General features: G+C 44.0%; 1 long non-coding RNA gene across 1 annotated transcript; it reads right to left on the bottom strand.

Annotated features, from left to right (window-relative positions):
• On the bottom strand, positions 325–6739 carry LOC110256559. Its single transcript, XR_002338191.1, has 3 exons — positions 6635–6739; positions 926–1058; positions 325–830 (listed from the first exon to the last, which is right to left on the bottom strand). It is a non-coding gene; the product is annotated as an uncharacterized LOC110256559 (long non-coding RNA).

Raw genomic sequence — 7599 nt, 5'->3', positions numbered from 1 at the left:
AGTAGACCAGCCGTCTAGATTTTTTTTTTTTTTTGTCTTTTTGTCTTTTGTTGTTGTTGTTGCTATTTCTTTGGGCCGCTCCCGCGGCATATGGAGGTTCCCAGGCTAGGGGTCAAATCGGAGCTGTAGCCACCGGCCTACGCCAGAGCCACAGCAACGCGGGATCCGAGCCGCGTCTGCGACGTACACCACAGCTCACGGCAACGCCGGATCGTTAACCCACTGAGCAAGGGCAGGGACTGAACCCGCAACCTCATGGTTCCTAGTCGGATTCGTTAACCACTGTGCCACGACGGGAACTCCAAGCCGTCTAGATTTCTTTGCCCACCCACAGCTCCTGAGCTGGCCCATCTTTGAGTCCAGCAACCAGCGGATGGACTCATTTATTTTAAGCCCAATTCTACATTTAGGGGAGAAAACTGACTGGTTTTCAGACAGCTGTTCACCCTGGACCCAGTCAGCTCTGGTCAGGGAGGGGCAGGTCCAGATGACAAATGGCTGCCATGTCCCCTTCCTGAAGGTGGGTGAGGCAGTTCTCAGGAAGGGGTGAGTTGAGCCATGCTGATACTACAGAAAGCCTCTCCCATAATGTGCAAGGCTTCTAATTTTAAAATCATTTGAGAAAACTGGCAGCATATGTGATGAAGAGGAGCAAATACGATAGGTCAAATTCCAAGCCAACAAGAATAACTAAACACAAAGAACTATATACTGAAGCGTGGATAACAAATACCAGAGGGTTCAGTAAGAGAATCTTGTGAGGTTTCCATAGTCAGTGTAACCAGGAGGGAGAAGGCTAATCAAATTCAGGGGGTCAGAAGCTTGAAAACCTGGAGTAGGAAAAGAGCAGAAAAAAGAGAAAGTCAAATCTCCCCAGGTGGGGGCCTAGAACATAGGGAAAGGGGAGGAGGCCAGGAATTCTCACCTGTGGGGCTTCTATTAGCGCTGTTGCTGCACATGGCCATTTTAATCATATAGGAGTAGAGGCAGCTTTCCCAGAGAAGGGAATTCCTTTCTTTTGCAGGCCAAGAATTTCTCAGAAGTCTTTGGGGGTCCTGCTATAAAATTAATAAGTCCTGATGATTTGGGGGCAGCACTGTTATTAGTAATACCAGGACGTTTATTTTTTATTTTATTTTTTTGCTTTTTAGGGCCACACCTGAGGCATATGGGAGTTCCCAGGCTAGGGGTTGAACTGGAGCTGCAGCTGCCGGCCTACACCACAGCCACAGCGACACTGGATCGGAGCTGTGTCTGCAACCTACACCACAGCTCATGGCAACACCAGACCCTCAATCCACTGAGTGAGGTCAGGGATTAAACCCACATCCTCATGGATAGTGGTCAGATTTGTTTCTGCTGTGCCATTACGGAAACTCCGAGGATATTTTAAAAAGAAGGAAGGAAAGGAAGACTTCATAAAATATGACCATATCAAAATGTTTCTTTTTGGGGGTTGGGGGCGTTCCTACGGTATGTTCAATTCCTGGGCCAGAGATTGAACTCACTCCCCAGCAGTGACAAGACCAAATCCTTAACTACGAGGCCACCAGGGAATTCCAAAATGTATCATTTTAAAGACCAGACCATCAGAAAAACGGCAAGAAAATGGTTAAAATTCTAGCTTATATTTTCAGTCTTTCTTCTTCAGTCTTTCTCATGGTTTCTCATGGTCACTAGTTGGATTCGTTTCTGCTGCGCCACAACAGGAACTCCGCAAATGTGATTTTGAAATGTGTAACAGGAGTTCCTGTCATGGCACAGCAGTTAACAACCCGACTAGTATTCATGAGGATGCAGGTTTGATCCCTGGCCTCTCTCAGTGGGTTAAGGATCCGGTGTTGCCGTGAGCTGCTGTGTAGGTCACAGATGAGGCTCAGATCCTGTGAAACTGTGGCTGTGGTGCAGGCCAGCAGCTGTAGCTCCAATTTGACCCCTAGCCTGGGAAACTCCATATGCCCCGGGTGTGGCCCTAAAAGTACAGTAAATAAAATAAAATGTGTAATAAAATGTGCTAATATTTGGAAGATCTCTGTGGTTCAGGGAATCACTATTTTCCAAGCGATCAATGGATATTATAAAATTATACATGGGTAAAAGAATCCATTCAGAATATACCATAGGGGAGTTCCCGTCGTGGCGCAGTGGTTAACGAATCTGACTAGGAACCATGAGGTTGCGGGTTCGGTCCCTGCCCTTGCTCAGTGGGTTAACGATCCGGCGTTGCCGTGGCTGTGGTGTAGGTTGCAGACGTGGCTCGGATCCCGCGTTGCTGTGGCCCTGGCGTAGGCCGGTGGCTACAGCTCCGATTCGACCCCTAGCCTGGGAACCTCCATATGCCGCAGGAGAGGCCCAAGAAATAGCAAAAAAAAAAAAAAAAAAAAAAAAAAGCCAGAATATACCATAAATGAATGGCTTTAATTTAACAGAATGTGAAAGTTTATTGTTGGTTTCAGATTTCACACTGCAACTATTTAAGAAGCTATCGTCTGTAGAGTTTAGATGTAGTATACAAGAATATCCAAAATTATTTGAGAAAACTTATTAAAATTCTTCTTTCTCAATTGCATACCTGTGTGAGGCTTTTTTTCATTATTTAAAACAAAACAATTTATCTTATAAATTAAATGCATCAGATATGACAATCTAGTCTATATTCTATTTGGGTCCAGATGTTAAAGAAATTTTAAAATATACATACATATGTATTTTGGTGCTAGCATATGAAATTTCCTAGGCCAGGGACTGAACTTGCACCACAGCAGTGACCTGAGCCACTGGAGTGACAACATTGGATCCTTAACCTGAGTCACAAGGGAACTCACTAAATATATATATATATATTTATACATATATTTGTTTATTTTTTGTCTTTTTAGGGTTCCGGGTTAGGGGTCAAATCAGAGCTATAGCTGCCTGCCTGCATCACAGTTCACAGCAACGCCAGATCCTTAACCTGCTGAGTGAGGCCAGGGGTGGAATCTGTGTCCTCATGGATACTAGTCAGATGCGTTTCCGCTGAGCTACGATGGGAACTCCCTATATTTTTTTGCTTAAAAAAATATAGAGTGGTTTTAGAAAAATGCATTTATGTTGATATGTAATATATTTATTCTTCTTGAATTAGTAAGTCTTCTAATTTTTTTCAGTTTTAATTGCTAATACACTGGCTATAGCTTCCATAAACGAAACTTTTTAAGTCCTCAATACTTTTCAAGAGTGTAAGATGGGACTATGAAGAGTGTATGGTTTGAACTGACAGAATTTTATCTTGCTGCTGTAACTGTCCAAGGTGGACATGTCAATGGGGGCTGTCCCCCACACTCAAGGGCACTCGAGTTCTTCCGTGTTGCAGCTCTGCCAACACTTGACTATGACCATCCTCTGCATTCAGTTAATACGGGGAAAGAGCATGAAGAAGGCAATGGAGAGGTTTTTGTAGACCAGGCTTGGTATCCATTCATTTCTCACATTCCACTGGCTAAGATCAGCCTTATAGGCATGCTTTACTCCCAAGAAGACATGGAAATACAGCCTAGCTCTAACTATGGGGAAGAGGAAATAGAATTGGAGTGAAGGGTTGGCAGTCCTGACATATCTTAGGTTCCTGATACACATTATTTCTTAATTTTTTTTCTCATCTACCCACCTATCTATCCATTTATCACCTATTTATTTAATTATTATTATTATTTTTTTTTTTTTGCTTTTTAGGACCACACCTATGGCATATGGAGAGTCCCAGGCTAGGGGCTGAATCGGAGCTACAGCTGCCAGCCTATACCACAGTCACAGCAACTTGAGATTCGAGCCACATCTGTGATCCATACCACAGCTCATGGCAACGCCAGATCTGTAACCCACTGATTGAGGCCAGGGATCAGATTTGTGTCCTCATGGATGCTAGTCAGATTCGTTAACTGCTGAGCCACAGTGGGAACTCCAACCTCTTTCTTTCTTCCTTTTTTTTTTTTTTTTTTTGGGCCGCACCCACGGCATATGGACGTTCCCAGGCTAGGGGTCTAATCAGAACTACAGCTGCCGGCCTACACCATAGCAAGGTCAGATCCAAGCTGCATCTTCGACCTACGCCACAGCTCATGGCAACGCCGGATCCTTAACCCACTGAGTGAGGCCAGGGATAGAACCCACACCCTCATGGATGCTAGTAAGACTCATTTCTGCTGAACCATGAAGGAAACTCCCTGAAGACCTCTTTCTAACATCAAAATTTCCAAGCCAGAAACTTATATGGAACCACAAAAGACCCAGAATTGCCAAAGCAGTCCTGAGCAACAAAAACCAATCAGGAGGCATAACCCTCCCATACTTCAGACAATATTACAAAACCGCAGTCATTAAGACAGTGTGGTACTGGTACCAAAACAGACACACAGACCAATGGGATAGAATAGAGAACCCAGAAATAAACCCAGATACTTATGGTCAAATAATCTTTGACAAAGGAGGCAAGAATATAAAATGGGAAAAAGACAGTCTGTTCAGCAATTGGTGCTGTGAAAACTGAACAGCTGCATGTAAAGCAATGAAACTGGAACACACCTTCACACCATGCACAAAAATTAACTCAAAATGGCTTAAAGACCTAAACGCAAGACAAGACACCATCAAAATCCTAGAAGAGAACAGAGGCAAAACATTCTGACATCAACCTTACAAATGTTTTCTCAGGTCAGTCTCCCAAGGCAACAGAAATAAAAGCAAAAATAAACCCATGGGACCCAATCAAACTGACAAGGTTTTGCACAGCAAAGGAAACCATAAAAAAACCTAAAAACAACTTACAGAGTGGGAGAAAATAGTTTCAAATGATGCAGAAGACAGGGGCTTAATATCTAAAATATGCAAACAACTTATACAACTCAACAGCAAAAAAGCCAACAACCCAATGGAAAAATGGGCAGAAGACATGAATAGACATTTCTCCAGAGAAGATACACTGACGGCCAACAAGCACATGAAAAAATGCTCAACATCACTGATTATTAGAGAAATGCAAATCAAAACTACCATGAGATACCACCTCACACCAGTCAGAATGGCCATCATTAATAAGTCCACAAATAATAAATGCTGGAGAGAGTATGGAGAAAAGGGAACCCTCCTACACTGTTGGTGGGACTGTAAGCTGGTACAACTACTATGGAAAACAGTTTAGAGGTACCTTAGAAAAGTATACACAGAACTACTGTATGACCCAGCAATCCCACTCTTGGGCATATTTTTTTCCTTGAAAAAGACACATGCACCCACGTGTTCATTGCAGCACTATTCACAAAGCCAAGACATGGAAACCATCTAAATGTCCATCCACAGATGAATGGATTAAGGATGTACATATACACAAAGGAATACTAGTCGGCCATCAAAAAGAACAAAATAATGCCATTTGCAGCAACATGGATGGAACTAGAGACTCTCATACTAAGTGAAGTAAGTCAGAAAGAGAAAGACAAATAGCATATGATATCACTTATATCTGGAATACAATATACGGCACAAATGAACCTTTCCACAGAAAAGAAAATCATAGACTTGGAAAACAGACTTGTGGTTGTCAAGGGGGAGGGGCAGGGAGTGGGATGGACTGGGAATTTGGGGTTAATAGATGCAAACTATTGCCTTTGGAATAGATAGCAATGAGATCCTGCTGTGTACCACTGGGAACTCTGTCTAGTCACTTATGATGGAGCATGATAATGTGAGAAAATAGAATGTGTATGTGTATGTGTAACTGGGTCACCTTGCTGTACGGTAGAAAGTTGATAGAACACTGTAAACCAGTTATAATGGAAAAAATAAAAATCATTATAAAAAAAAATTTCCAAGCCAGGACCCTCAGTGTTCAGATGTGGGGAATTCTGAAATTTGGGAGCTGAAAGGACCCTTTCATGTCAGTGGGTGGAGACATCTTGATTTACTGGTGAGGAAACTGAGGGTCACAAAAGTGAAATCAATGGTCACAATCATACTGCAAGCTACACACCAAAACTGACAGAACCTCGCCCCCACCTGCCTGTTCTGGACCCTTCCACCATAATCCTTACATCCTCCGCTGTTCTTTGCCCTCTTCCTCTTGCCTCACCCCCCACCCCCACACTGAACCCAAGTTCACTCTGCTGGCTGCATGACAGGCCACTAAATTTGGAGACGCATTGTTGGGGCAAGGAATAATGACGTCAGTCGGAAAGCTAGCAGACCGAGAAGACGGCAGACTATTGTCTCAAAATCCCGTCTTGCCTCAGTCTGAATTCAGGCTCTTTTTTACCGAGAAAGGGGAAAGGGAGGAGTCAACAGTCACTCTGTCACTGTCACTTGCTTGGGGGAAGGGCTCATTACAATGTTGACCAATGGCTGAGCAGGACCACTAAAAGTCCCTCACTAATGGTTGTGAAATGGTCAGCATGAACTGCCTGAACCTAGCCAGAACACAGATTGGGGCTTGAACCCACGTGCCAGGACGCAAACCCAACCTAAAGCCAGATTAGCACTTAAACCCATAGTTTTAAGTTTGAGTTACCCTGTGTTTGGACTCACTAAGGTTCAGGTTCTTTATCCTCGGCGTAGAAGGAACTCAGCGAGAGACAAAGCAATAGGCAAGAAACGGACTTACTAGGATGGGGTGATCCTGAGAGATGCAAGCGGGCAGGCACTGAAGCTCTCCCGAGGATCCCGTGGGCCTTAGTTTTATCATCCAAGGGGCAAGGGGGTTGGAAAGGCCCGCCTCTTCCTTTCCAGGAGTAGTAGTGTAGTAGCTCCTCCTTAGTATCCGCTAAGGTGTGTATTCAGCAGAAGGGCGGTCCTCAAACTCTTGCCCTTGGTCTGAATCTGGAGGCCTCATCCCATCCCCCACCCAATGACCTGAGGCAGTTCTCGCACCTCCACTAATCAAGCAAGGCTGCCTTGTGCTGATGGCTTTCTTGGACTTACAGTGGGCTCCCAACATCCTCCAGGTGTCCTTCTTTATCTGTGATCCTCTATTGGGACTTCTACAACCACCTGTGCCTACTCTATCCCTGTCAGTTGCTCGCTTACACTCCTACTCTGAGAACTTGGGTTTTATAACTTCTTGGTTTGAACTTCCTTAATTCCAGCTTGTGCCAACAACACTCATTCATTCCTTCGTGTAGGCCTTATTCATCCATCAGTGACCAACTGCTATGCGGTACCCACTGCCAGTCTGGACATTGGTGTACAGCTAGTTATCCCAGGGTCCTGGTGAATGAAGGTTTTTCTTTATCAAGATGAATCCCCAGATGTGGAAGGACAGGAAAGCCAGCCCCTCAGGGTCTCTTGAGAATATCTAATTAATATTAGTAGCCTCTTTGTTAAGGGGTTCAGAAGTCCTGCAGACTTCAGAATAATTTTAAATCACCCCAGTAGCATATTTACATGGCCCGATCTTCCTTTTGGGTCTAGTTAAGTAATCCTTATTCAGCTAACTAGCCAGCTTGAAATTTACATTTTCCCCTAGCACACAGTTAAGGAAACCAGATTAAAAGCTTGTGTTTAAGGAATCAAGAAGAAAAAAGGCAAACACAGACCCAAGGGAGTGAGCTGTCTCGTTTTAGCCCCAGG

The sequence above is a fragment of the Sus scrofa genome, chromosome 13, assembly GCF_000003025.6.
Source record: "Sus scrofa isolate TJ Tabasco breed Duroc chromosome 13, Sscrofa11.1, whole genome shotgun sequence".
Taxonomy (NCBI): Eukaryota; Metazoa; Chordata; class Mammalia; order Artiodactyla; family Suidae; genus Sus; species Sus scrofa.
This window is presented reverse-complemented; position numbering and strand designations above follow the sequence as displayed.